A 13,568-nucleotide genomic window follows, 5' to 3' on the forward strand; every position below is an offset into this window, starting at 1 on the left:
TTTTTTTTTTTTTTTTTTTTGAGACGGAGTCTCGCTCTGTCACCCACGCTGGAGTGCAGTGGTGCGATCTAGGCTCACTGCAAGCTCCGCCTCCCCGGGTTCATGCCATTCTCTTGCCCCAGCCTCCGGAGTTGCTGGGACTACAGGCACCCTCCACCACACCCGGCTAATTTTTTGTATTTTTTAGAGGAGACGGGGTTTCACCATGTTAGCCAGGATGGTCTCAATCTCCTGACCTCGAGATCCGCCCGCCTCGGCCTCCCAAAGTGCTGGGATTACAGGCGTGAGCCACTGCGCCCGGCCTACTTCTTTTTCTTTTTAGTTTTTTTCAAGTTTCAGATACTAATTAATCAATATAATCTCCAATCCAATATATCAACATGATTTCATGCATTTAGAGGAGAAATATTTCCTGATTAAGTGGAAAATTGTGCAGATGGCTTCTGGAAGACCTTCATTCTAAAGCAGCTTTATAGGGAAACATTTAGAAATCTGGACCTTCTTTCTTCAGTATGCTGTAATCCACATTCACTGGCTAGAACTTGTATGGATCATTGGGACCCAGTTTGTTTCAGGGTTCTGGGTTATTCTTTCCGTCTCAACTAACATCTGGATTGAACAATGCCAGACACAAGACACACAGTGCTGCTGCAGTACCTTCAGCTCCAATAAACACAAAGAGGGGATCAAGCTCAGATGCTTCTTGGCCTGACTGAGGATCTGGTGGAGCATGTTTGCAGCATTTGAAAGGAAAGAAACTCTTCATTTCTTTGTCAACATTCTTTAAGTGATTTCATTCATTTATATGTCTTTAAAAGTTACCTATATTGGTGATAATCCTCAATTTCTTTCTTTAGTTCAGGTATCTCTTGAGCTACAGATTCAGATACCCATTGAACTACACATTAGGCCAGGTGCGGTGGCTCACGCCTGTAATCCCTGCACTTTGGGAGGCCAAGGTGGGCAGATCATGTGAAGCCAGAAGTTCAAGACCAGCCTGGCCAACATGGTGAAACCCTGCCTCTACTGAAAATACAAAAATTAGCTGGGCATGATGGTGTGTACCTGTAGTCCCAGCTACTCAGGAGGCTGAGGCAGGAGAATGGCTTGAACCCAGGAGGCAGAGGTTGCAGTGAGCCAAGATCGTGCCACTTCACTCCAGCCTGGGCAACAGAGTGAAACTCTGTCTCAAAAAAAAAAAAAAAGAAAAGAAAACGAAAAAAAAAAAGAAACTACACATTAAACATTTTCATTTGGATGTCTCAGGCATTCCAAGCTTAACATGGTCAAGAGGAATTTTAATTCCTCCAAACTTGTCCCTCCTTTCTGTCTTCATCACATTACACAGCACCAATAGCCTCCTAATTGGTCAAGACCAAAACTTAAACATCCTCCTTCATTCTTCCATTTCCTTCACTCCTGATGTTGAATTCACAAGGAAATCCAATAAATTCAATCTTTAAAATATTCTTTGAGTCCACTTTTCCTCATATCCACTACCACAGCTCTAGATCACACAGCATCATCACTCCCGTTGCCTACTGAAACAGCCTCCTAAATTGACTGCTACTCCTCTAAATACCTTCAATCCATTCCCCACCTAGCAGCTAACATGAATTGAAAATATCAAATCTCTTGCCCCTATGCTTAACTTTTCATTATTTCTTATTGCATCAAAATAAAATCTATCCTTCTTAAACGTGGACTACAAAATGCTGCATAATCTAACCCTAGCCAGTCTCTTCAGTCTCATCTCGTGCTCAAGCAATACACCTCTCTCCACTTCCATAAATATGCCAATCTTTTCACTGACTGTTCTCCATTGTCCCCTCTCTTACAAACTCTTCCCACCCCAAATATATCCCATGACTAAATTATTTTTATGTTCAGGATTCAGCTTAAATAGCATGCCCTCAGTATAGTGCCCAGACTACCTCATTATTTATTATTATTATTATTATTTTAGGATGGGAACTCACTCTGTTGCCCAGGCTTGAGTGCAGTGGCATGATCACTGCTCACTGAAGCCTCAACCTCTAAGACTCAAACAATCCTCCCACCTCAGCCTCCCAAGTATCTGGGACAACAGACATGTGCCACCATTCCTGGCTACTGTTTTTTATTTTTTGTAGAGATGAGGTCTCCCTATGTTTCCCAGGCTGGTCTCAAACTCCTGGGCTCAAGCAATCCTCCCACCTCAGCCTCCCAAAGTGCTGGGATTATGGGCATGAGGCATGGTACCCAGCCTTCTTCTTCTTCAGTTGTTCTTCAAATTCTTTTTTGTTCTTAAATTCATGTTTATTAAAGTATAGTTACATATAAAGAAATTTGCCTTTTTTAGGTATACAATTCAATGAGTTCTGACAAACCTATATGGTCAAGTAAGTACCACCACAATAAAAATTTAGCATATTCCATCACACCTAAAATTTCCCTCATGTCCTTTCATATTCAATACTTCCCCACTCTTGCAACAATTGATCTGATTTCTGCCAATGGTTTTGCCTTTCCAGAATGTCATTGCGATGATGAATTTTATGTGTGAACTTGACTAGGCCACAGGGTGCCCAGATATTTGGTCAAACACTATTCTGGGTATATCCGTGAGGGCGTTTCTGAATGAGATTAACATTTGCATTGGTAAACTGAGTAAAGACTACAAATTAGATTACCCTCCCTGATGTGGGTGGGTCTTGTCCAATCCACTGAATGCCTGAATAGATCAGAAAGTCCAAGTAAAGGGAACATCTCTTGCCTGACTGCCTTGAGCAAGGACATCAATCTTTTGCTTTCTTCGAACTTGAACTGAAACAATGGCTCTTCTTGGGTCTCAAGCCTGCTAGCTTTTGAACTGGAACTGACTCCATTGGCTCTCCTGATTCTCAGGCCTTCAGACTTGTACTGGAACTATACCATAGGTTATCCTAAATCTCTAGTTTGCCAACTGCATGTCTGGGAATTTCTCAGCATCCACAATCAGATGATCTAACTCTTTACAATAAATCTATTTAGATAGATGGATGGGTGACTGGATAGATAGGTAGAAAGGTAAGTAAGTAGTTATATAGGCAGGCAGGCAGATAGAGACAGAGATTATATAGATAGATGATAGATGATAGATAGATAGATAGATAGATAGATAGATAGATAGATAGATGATAGATAGATAGAATACATTGGATAGAATAGATGATAGAATAGATTATAGATTAGATAAATAGAATAGATTATAGACAGAATAGATGGTAGATAGATAGATAGATAGATAGATAGATAGATAGATAGATAGATAGATAGATAGATGATAGATAGATAGATAGACTCTTTCTTTCTTTATGTAGCTCCAAGTTTCTGACCTATATCATTTTTCTTTTCTCTGAGAAACTTAACATTTATTGTAAGGCAGATCTACTGGCAACAAACTTCTTCAGTTTTTGTTTGTTTGAGAAAGTCTGAACTTCTTCACTTCTGAAGAATCATTTCACAGGACACAGAATTCTAGGTTGGTAGTTTTTTTCTCTCAACACTAAATTTCACTGACCTCCTTGCTTGCATGTTTCTGAGAAGAAGTTGGGTATAATTTTTTATCTTTTTTCCCCTGTAGGTAAGGTGTCATTTTCCTGACTTTTTAAAGACTTTTAAAATATGGGACTTTTAAAATATGGTATTCCTAGGTGTCGTGTTTTTTTGTGGTGATGATTGTGGTTATTGTTGTCTTGGCATTTATCCTGTGTGGTGTTCTCTGAGCTTCCTGAATCTGTGATTTGATATCTGACATTAATCTGCAAAAATTCTCAGTCATTATTGCTTCAAGTATTTCTTCTGTTCTTTTATTTATTTCTTCTCCTTCTGGTATTTTCTTTTTTTCTTTTCTTTTTTGAGATGAAGTCTTGCTCTGTCACCCAGACTGGAGTGCAGTGGCGTAATCTCGGCTTACTGCAACCTCTGCCTACAGATGTGAGCCACCATGCCTGGCCTCCTTCTGGTATTTTCTTTTCTATTTTTATTTTTATTATGATATGGAGTCTCGCTGTGTTGCCCAGGCTGGAGTGCAGTGGCACAGTCTCAGTTCACTGCAACCTCCGCCTCCCAGGCTCCAGCGATTCTCCTGCCTCAGCCTCCCGAGTAGCTGAGATTACAGGCACCCGCCACCACACCTGGCTAATTTTTGTATTTTTATTGGAGACAGGGTTTCACCATGTTGGTGAGACTGGTCTCGAACTCCTGACCTCAGGTAATCCACCCACCTCGGCCTCCCAAAGTGCTGGGATTACAGGTGTGAGCCACTGTGCCTAGCCCTTGTGGTATTTTCATTCCACTTATGTAATACCTCTTGTAGTTGTCCCATTGTTCTTGGATTTTCTGTTGGGATTTTTTTTTTAATCTTTTTTTCTTTTTGCTCTTCCATTTTGAAAGTTTCTATTGAGATACACTCAAGTTCAGAGATTGTTTTCTCAGCCATGTCCAATCTATTAATAGACCCATCAAAAGCATTCTTCATTTCTGCTGCAGTGTTTTTATTTCTGGCATTATGTTTATGCTTAGAATTTCCATCTCTCTGTTCACCTGTTGCCCATCTGTTCTTACAGGCTGTCTACTTTATTCACTAGAGTCTTTAGCATATGAATCAGTTGTTTTAAGTTCATGGTCTGACCATTTCAACATCCATGTCACATATGAATCTGGTTCTGAGGATTGCTCTGTCTCTTAAAATTGTGGAGTCTTTGTTCTGTTTTGCCTTTTAGTCTGCCTTGTAGTTTTTTTTTTCTTGATACCTGAACATGATGTAGTACGTAAAAGGGGCTATAGTAAAAAGGACTTTAGTAATGCGTGGGAAGATGTGTGGGAAGGAAAGGTATTTTATAGTCCTATGATTAGGTCTCAGTCTTTTTTTTTCAAGTCTTTTCATTTTTGTTACTCAAAAAAGTTTCTTTCTTTCCTTTTTTTTTTTTTTCGAGAAGGAGTCTCACTCTGTTGCCCAGGCTGGAATGCAGGGCTCATTGTAACCTCTACCTCCCATGTTCAAGCGATTCTCCTGCCTCAGCCTCCCGAGTAGCGGAGATTACATGTGCATGCCATCATGCCCAGCTAATTTTTGTATTTTTAGTAGAGACAGGGTTTCACCATGTTGGTCAGGCTGGTCTCGAACTCCTGACCTAATGATCTGCCCTCCTCGGCCTCCCAAAGTGCTGGGATTACAGGTGTGAGCCACTATGCCCAGCAAAATTTCATTTTTTATTTAGCTTTTTGACTCTGTGCTTGTGCCTTCAACACTTTCACAACAATTTTCTGCTCCTCGATAAGGAAAGCATGCTTGATCCTGTCATGAACACATTTAGCACAAATGGAACCACCATATTCCCTGCTGACATGTTTTTTTTGTTTTGGACAATTTCATAAGAACTTTAGGTCTCAAGCACAAACCCCTCAAAGTCTGCCTGGGCACATGCCACATGCAGATTTTGGTGCTTTCCCAACCTTCTTGGTATAAAGGTAAACAATTCTATTACCTGGGGTGCGGGACAGCCTAGTTTTGTTAGAGGCTATATTGTAGGAAAGCCTACGATGGTATATCAAATGCTGGACCATTCTGAATGCCCGTAAACAACATCAGCGAAAGAGGAAGAAGAAAGTCTTTGTGAGTTCAAAAGTCAAATAGGATTCAGTCTCAGTCTTTTAATGAGCCTGTGCCTCTAGACTGTGACTTTCACAAGTGCTTCTCAGTACCTTCCTCCCCACCACTGGGTGGAACAGGATAGCTAGAGCTGGCTGGAGTTGGATATTTCTCTTCCCCCAATCATTAAGACTCTGAAAAAACTTTACTAGATTAGGCTCTGGTAAAACAGTTTCTCTCAAGGGCAGGCCTTGTTAAGAACAGAAAGCTCTGGCATATTTCAAAATGGTTCCTTGTCCCCTTCCCCTGATGAAATCTCAAAGGGATTTTTGGCCAGTCTTTACTGTGAGAACCTGATTGAGTGCCTGGAGGTAAAACTCAGAGAAGTGTGGCGGTTGCCCTATGACTGGGTCCCCCTGGAGTTTTTATTTAATTTATTTGTTTTGTTTTATTTTTTGAGATGGAGTCTCACTCTGTTGCCCAGACTGGAGTGCAATGGTGTGATCTTGGCTCACTGCAACCTCTACCTCCTGGGTTCAAGTGATTCTCATGCCTTAGCCTCCCAAGTAGCTGAAATTACAGGCGCATGCTACCACACCTGGCTAATTTTTGTATTTTTAGTAAAGATGGGGTTTTGCCATGCTAGCCAGGCTGGTCTCAAACTCCTGAATTCAGGTGATCTGCCTGTCTTGGGCTCCAAAGTGCTAGGATTACAGGCGTGAGCCACCACACCTGGGCCCCCTGGAGTTTTTAATCTCAGACTTGTCCACACTGAGCCTCCAGCTATTTGTCAAGCACAATTTAGATTTTCCTACCCTGGCACTAGTGCCCACGGAGGTTTTTGCTTCTGAGTTCCTGCTCCATTAAGTTGTAATTCTCTGTATTTGCCTGTCTCTTCAATTTTGGGAGTAGCATTTTGCCCTGTAACCTCACTTTTCTGAGGGATCCAAGAAGAGTTGTGTCTTCACTTTGTCCCGCATTTTCCTTATTGTCAGGATGGAATGATGACTTCCAAGCTCCTTACATGGACCCTCACTTCATTATTTTCTTGCTCATTTACTCCCTGACCAGAAGTTGGCTATAATTCTTTTCTTTCTTTTTTTTTTTAAAGAAAATATATGTTTTTATTTTTCCGTGATTACAAACACAACTGAATATCAAATGCACAAAGTAAGAATTATACAGGGAAAAAAAAATCAGATACGTTCACATATATATCACCTTTTCAAGGCTATTTCCATCCAGAATAACCTTGGTTTGCCAGGGCCAATAGAAAGAAGTCACAAAATCGCCTTTAGTCAAATTTGTGTGTTTGCTTTCTTCTATAATTCCAATACCTCCATCAACGACTTGAGATAGCTGCCAAGGTGTTACATAATCAGTGCCAGTGTCTTCATTCTACAACGAAGGCCGTCACTTCACACTTGGAAGGTTGCACAGCGGCCAGGCAGAGGCGCTCCTCACTTCCCAGACGGGGCGGCCGGGCAGAGGTGCTCCTCACTTCCCAGACGGGGCGGCCGGGCAGAGGCGCTCCTTGCTTCCCAGACAGGGTGGCCAGGCAGAGGCGCTCCTCACTTCCCAGACGGGGTGGCGGCTGGGCAGAGGCGCTCCTCAGTTCCCAGACGGGGTGGCCGGGCAGAGGCACTCTTCACTTCCTAGGTGGGGTGGCGGCTGGGCAGAGGCTGTAATCTTAGCACTTTGGGAGGCCAAGGCAGGCGGCTGGGAGGTGGAGGTTGTAGCGAGCCAAGATCAGGCCACTGCACTCCAGCCTGGGCAACACTGAGCATTCAGTGAGCGAGACTCCGTCTGTAATCCCAGCACTTCGGGAGGCCGAGGTGGGCAGATCACTGGAGGTCAGGAGTTGGAGACCAGCCTGGCCAACATGGCGAAACCCCGGCTCCACCAAAAATACAAAAACCAGCCAGCCGTGGTGGTGTGCACCTGCAATCCCAGGTATTCGGCAGGCCGAGGCAGGAGAATCACCGGAGCCCGAGGCAGGGAGGCTGCAGTGAGCCGAGATCATGCCGCTGCACTCCAGCCTGGGCAACAGAGGGAGACCGTCTCAAAAAAAGCAAGGACGGAAGGAAGGAAGGAAGGAAGGAAGGAAGGAAGGAAGGAAGGAAGGAAGGAAGGAAGGAAGGAGGGAAGGAGGGAGGGAGGGAGGGAGGGAGGGAGGGAAGGAAGGAAGCAAGCATAATTCTTATGTGTTTCTTTCTCTGTAAATGTTTCTTTTTCCTCCAACTGTCTTTGAGAGATTAACTCTTATCTTTGGTTTCAGCAGTTTGACTTACAATGTGGAATTTCTGGAATTCTGGGACCCGTGAGTTATTGTTCTTCATTAACTTTGGAAAATTCTTGGCCATTATCTTTACTGATATATTTTTTTCTTTTTCCTTTTTTTCTTTTTTTTTTTTTTTTTGAGACAGAGTCTCGCTCTATTGGCAGGCTGGAGTGCAGTGGTGTGATCTCGGCTCACTGCAACATCTGCCTCCTGGATTCGAGCAATTATCCTGCCTCAGGCTCCCGAGTACCTGGGACTACAGGTGTGTGCCACCATGCCTGGCTAATTTTTGTATTTTTAGTAGAGACGGGGTTTCACCATGTTGGCCAGGATGGTCTCGATCTCTTGACCTCGTGATCCGCCCGCCTCGGCCTCCCAAAGTGCTGGGATTACAGGCATGAGCCACCGCACACGGCCTCTACTGATATTTCTTATCCTGCAGTCCATTTCTGTTTTCTCTTGGACTTTAATTACATATGGGTGTATGTCTTTTTTTGTACTTTGGTTTATTGTGCTTCACAGATACTGCATTGATTATATCTGTATAGTGATCTGTGATGAGTGATCCTTGATGTTACTATTGTAACTGTTGGGGGATATCAACAATTCTGCCTATATAAGACAATGAACTTAATTGATAAATGTTGTGTGTGCTGTGACTGGTTCATTGACCTGCCATTGTCCCATCTCTCTCTCTCTCCTCAGGCCTCTCTGTTCCCTGAGACACAACAATAATTAAATTAGGCCAGTTCATAACCTACAATGACCTCTAAGTGTTCAAGTGAAAGGAAGAGTCACATGTCTTTCACTTTAAATCAAAGGCTAGAAATGATTAAGCTTAGTGAGGAAGGCATGATAGGATGAAAGCCAGACATCTTGTATGAGTTAGCCAAGTTGTGAATGCAAAGGAAAAGCTCTTGAAGGAAATGAAAAGTGCTACTCCAGTGAACACATAAATGATAATAAAGCAAAACAGCTTTACTGCTGATATTGAGAAAGTTTTGTTTACCATTCTCAAAATCCTAGAGCTGAGAATTATGCTCAGTTGCCACCACCTGTGCTCTACAACAAAGCCTGGATAACAGTACATCTCTTTACAGCCTCATTCACTAAATATTTTAAGCCCAGTATTGAGACCTACTGTTCAGAAAAAAAGATTCCTTTCAAAATATTACTGCTCATTGACAATGTACCTGGTCAACCAAGAGCTGTGACAGAGATGTACAAAGAGATGAATGCTGTGTTTTCTTGCCTGCTAACACAATATACAATCTGCAGCCCACAGATCAAAGAGTCATTTCAACTTTCAAGTCTTATTTCTTAAGAAATACATTTCATAAGGCTATAGCTGCCATAGATAGTGATTCCTCTCATAGATCCCGGCAAAGTCAATTGAAAACTTTCTGGAAAGGATTAACCATTCCAGATGCCAATTTGTGATTCATGGAAGGAGGTCAAAATGTCAACATTTTAACAGGAGTTTGGAAGAAGTTGATTCCAACCCTTGTGGATGACTTTGATAGGTTCAGGACTTCAGTGGAGGAAGTCACTGCAGATGTGGTGGAAATAGCAAGAGAACTAGAATTAGAAGCAGAGCCTAAAGGTGTGACAGAATTATTGCAGATTCATGACAAAACTTTAACAAGATGAGGAGTTGCTTCTTATGGATGAACAAAGCAAGTGGTTTCTTGAGATGGAATCTACTGTTGAAGATACTGTTAAGTATTGTTGAAATGGCAACAAAGGATTAGAATATTACATATACATATACTTAGTTACTTAGTTGATAAAGTAGTGGCAGGATCTAAGAGGGTTGAATGTCTTTTTTTTTTTTTTTTTGAGACAGAGTTTCACTCCTGTTGCCCAGACGGGAGTGCAATGGTGCGATCTCTGCTCACCACAACCTCCGCCTCCCAGGTTCACATGATTCTCTTGCCTCAGTCTCCCGAGTAGCTGGGCTTACAGGCATGTGCCACCATATCCAGCTAATTTTGTATTTTTAGTAGAGACAGGGTTTCTCTATGTTGGTCAGGCTGGTCTTGAACTCTCAACCTCAGGTGATCCACCCACCTCGGCCTCCCAAAATGCTGCGATTGCAGGCGTGAGCCACCACACCTGGCCGTTGATGTCTTATTTTAAGAAACTGCCACAGCCATCATCAGTCAGCAGCCATCAACTCAAAACAAGGTCCTCTACCAGCAAAAATACTGCTACTTGCTGAAGGGTCAGATGATTATTAGCATTTTGTTTTAATAAAGCATTTTTAAATTAAGGTACGTATGTTGTTTTTCTTTAGACATAATGCTATTGCACACTTAATAGACTATGGTATAGTGCAAACCTAACTGTCATATGCACTCGTTAACAAAAGAATTCATTTGACTTGCTTTATTATATTTGTTTTATGGCAGTGGTCTGGAGCCAAACTGTAATATTTGCAAGGTTTGCCTGTACATCAGACTATTTGATCTTGCCCCACAGTTCTTGGATGCTCTGTCCTGTTTCCCCACCACTACTCTCTTTTGCTTTGTCTGTTTAGATACTTGCTATTGACCTCTTTTCAAGTTCGTGAATTCTTCAGCTGTATCAAGTTTGAAGAAATCCTCTACCTCTGATATTGTAGAGTTTTGTTTTTTTTTTGACACAGAGTCTTGCTCTGTTGCCCAGGCAGGAGTGCAGTGGCACAATCTCAGCTCACTGCAACCTCTGCCTCCCGGGTTCAAGCAATTCTCATGCCTCAGCCTCCCGAGTAGCTGGGATTATAGGTGTGTTCTACCACGCCTGGCTAATTTTTTCTATTTCTAGTAGAGCTGGGGTTTCCCCATGTTAGACAGGCTGGTCTCAAACTCCTGGTCCCAAGTGATCTACCTGCCTCGGCCTCCCAAAGTGCTGGGATTACAGGTGTGAGCCACAGTGCCTGGCCAACCTTTTTATGTATATATATCTGGAGTTTCCATTTTGCCCTTTTTTACCCACTTCTCTGCTGAAATTTACTATCTGTTCGTTATTTCCCACCTTTTCCACCAGATATGTTAACATATTAATTGATTGTCTTAAGGTCTGCTAGTCCCAACCTCTGTTTCATTTCTGAATTGGATTCTGTTGGTTTTTGATTGAATGCCAGACTCATGTGTATAACAGAAGGAATAAGGTAGATTGTGTTACACCTGGAAATGCACACACTTCTGTCAGACTGATATAGTTTGGATGTTTGTCCCTTCCAAATCTCATGTTGAAATGTGATTCTCAATGTTGGAAGCACGGCCTGGTCAGAGGTGTTTGGGTCATGGGAGGGATCCCTCATGAGTGGCTTAGTGCCCTCTTTGGGGTAATGAGTTCTTCATTAGTTCACGTGAAAGCTGGTTTTTTAAAAACAGCTTGGGCCAGGCGCAGTGGCTCATGCCTATAATCCCAGCACTTTGGGAGGCCGAGGTGGGTGGATCACTTGAGGTCAGGCATTCGAGACCAGCCTGGCCAACATGGTGAAACCCCATCTCTACTAAAAATACAAAAATTAGCTGGGCTTGGTGGCGCATGCCTGTAATCCCAGCTACTCAGGAGGCTGAGGCAGGAGAATCGCTTGAACCCAGGAGGCAGAGGCTGCAGTGAGCTGAGATGGTGCCACTGCACTCCAGCCTGGGTGACAGACTGAGATGCTATCTCAATAAATAAATAAATAAAATAAGATAAATAAATAAACAGAACTTGGCATCTCTCTTGCTCCTGCTGTTGTCATGTGACACATCAGCTCCCCTTCCCTTCTGCCACAAGTAAAAGCTTCCTGAGGCCTAACCAGAAGCAAATGCTGGCACCATGTTTCTTGTATAAACTGCAGAACCATGAGCCAAAATAAACCTCTTGTCTATAAATTATCCAGCCTCAGGTATTCCTTTATAGCAATACAAAATGGACTAACACAGAGACCATTAGTTTAGAAATTGCGTCAATGTGGACACCAGTTTGTAGGGGTTTGGGTTGGATTAATGCTGTCACTATCTTCAGTATACTACAGGCTTCAAATTCTTCCAGTGGTTGACTGCTATTACCTTATGCTTACCTTATTACCTTATGCTATTACCTTATGCTACTCCTGCACCTGGAGTACAGGAGGACTTTTCTGAGTCCCACTCTCAATTTTCAGGGATCCCTGTATGCCTACACCACAGAGAGGATCTATATTTACACCCTTGCTGCTTCCTCAACAGACTGGTGTTCCTTGTTCCTTACTGCTAGGCTTATAGCAGAGATGGGTTTTTTTGTCCTTGGCTAGCCTCGGTCTTAGGCAGGCTTTGTGTGCCTGGCCTTCAGGGATGTGGCTTTCTCAACATTCTTGCACCATTTCTCACTAGTAGTCAAAATCTGTTTCAAATCTATTGTTGGTTTTGTGCAACAATTTCATGCCCATTCCCCACTGGGAGCAGACCTCTTTATGTTATCCATGTGGCTTCCTGGGCCCAGATTTTCTGCCTATCCTCCAAGGTCAATTTTTGCTTCTATTCCTCTAGCAGTAATATTGTTTTCCTGTGTCCTGAAGGCAGAATATTTCCTATCTCTCTCTCAAAAGCAGATGGGTTTTGTCTACATTCCTACCCCAGAGCAATGAATTTCTGCCTGGGCCCTAGGAATGATTGTTGCCCCTCCCTACAGTAGCCTAAGGCTTTTGCATCATTCAAGAGAAGAGCTTGAAAGTAGGCAGAGTTTCAAGGCGGCCAACTACCTTCTGTTTGCTTAAACCACTTACTGAGACTTTCTGGTTCCCCACCCTGCTTCCAGTCTTTCTTAAGTCCTAGTGTAGGCCCTTGGGAAAGAACTTGTGAGTGTGTATGAAGTTCCCTTATTTCAGATTCTTGGCTATTCCAAACTGGTATGCTAGCCCACACGTACACTTTAGGAATTTGTTAAAATTTTTGCTAATATTTTACCTGTTTATATAAAGGCCATCTCTTTCTCTTGGGTTCTTCCTAAGGTTAAACAGTCAGTATGTCCCATCTCTCCTTGTAGGGCTTATCACTCTTTGGGATTTGGTTTGTTTGCCTCGTAATTTCAGTTCTTTGATACGCTCAAGAAAAAAAGCTTTAATTTTATAGATGACCCAGTCTTTTCTCCTTGTTAAAATGGGAATGACAGTCTCTTGAGGTTTTCCACATCTTCTTCAGAAGCAGAGCTCTGACTCTCTCTACTAAAGTTAGTTGATTTTCTGTTACTCTCTTAAGTCAGTATCATTTCCATCACTGCACAAATTAAAATTAGTAATTTTTTTACTTTGTCTCCTTCATTAGACTTTAATCCCACAAAAACATATACTACATCACTTCATTGTTGTAATCTATTATACCTAGTACCATAATTGTACATATAGTACTCAAAACTTAGGACAGGTATTCATATTTTCAAAAACCAAAAACATTAGCCCAACATACAGAAAATACTGTTAAAAACATCCATGGAAATATTGACGAACAGAGGGAGAGGAGAGGCAAGAGCCCAAAGGCAAACTGGGAAATTATATTCTGAACCATCAGTTAGGTTTTAATTTATAACCTGCCTGGAGACTGTCTACAGTGTTGACTGAGTTCAAAACATAAAGCACAAATAAGAAAAGTATACCCCAAACCACTCTTCTTTAGTTAAGCTCTAAGAAAAACTCAAATAAATGAAATAGTAAAACTTTGA

General features: G+C 42.2%; 2 pseudogenes; both read right to left on the bottom strand.

The window, feature by feature from the left end:
- Window positions 1-484: 484 nt before the first annotated feature.
- Window positions 485-732, bottom strand: LOC115837651 (annotated as a pseudogene).
- A 4,503-nt stretch (window positions 733-5,235) lies between these two features.
- LOC100604941 lies at window positions 5,236-5,589 on the bottom strand (annotated as a pseudogene).
- Between the last annotated feature and the right edge of the window lie 7,979 nt (window positions 5,590-13,568).

This window comes from Nomascus leucogenys, chromosome 12 (genome assembly GCF_006542625.1).
Source record: "Nomascus leucogenys isolate Asia chromosome 12, Asia_NLE_v1, whole genome shotgun sequence".
In the NCBI taxonomy this organism is placed as follows: domain Eukaryota; kingdom Metazoa; phylum Chordata; class Mammalia; order Primates; family Hylobatidae; genus Nomascus; species Nomascus leucogenys.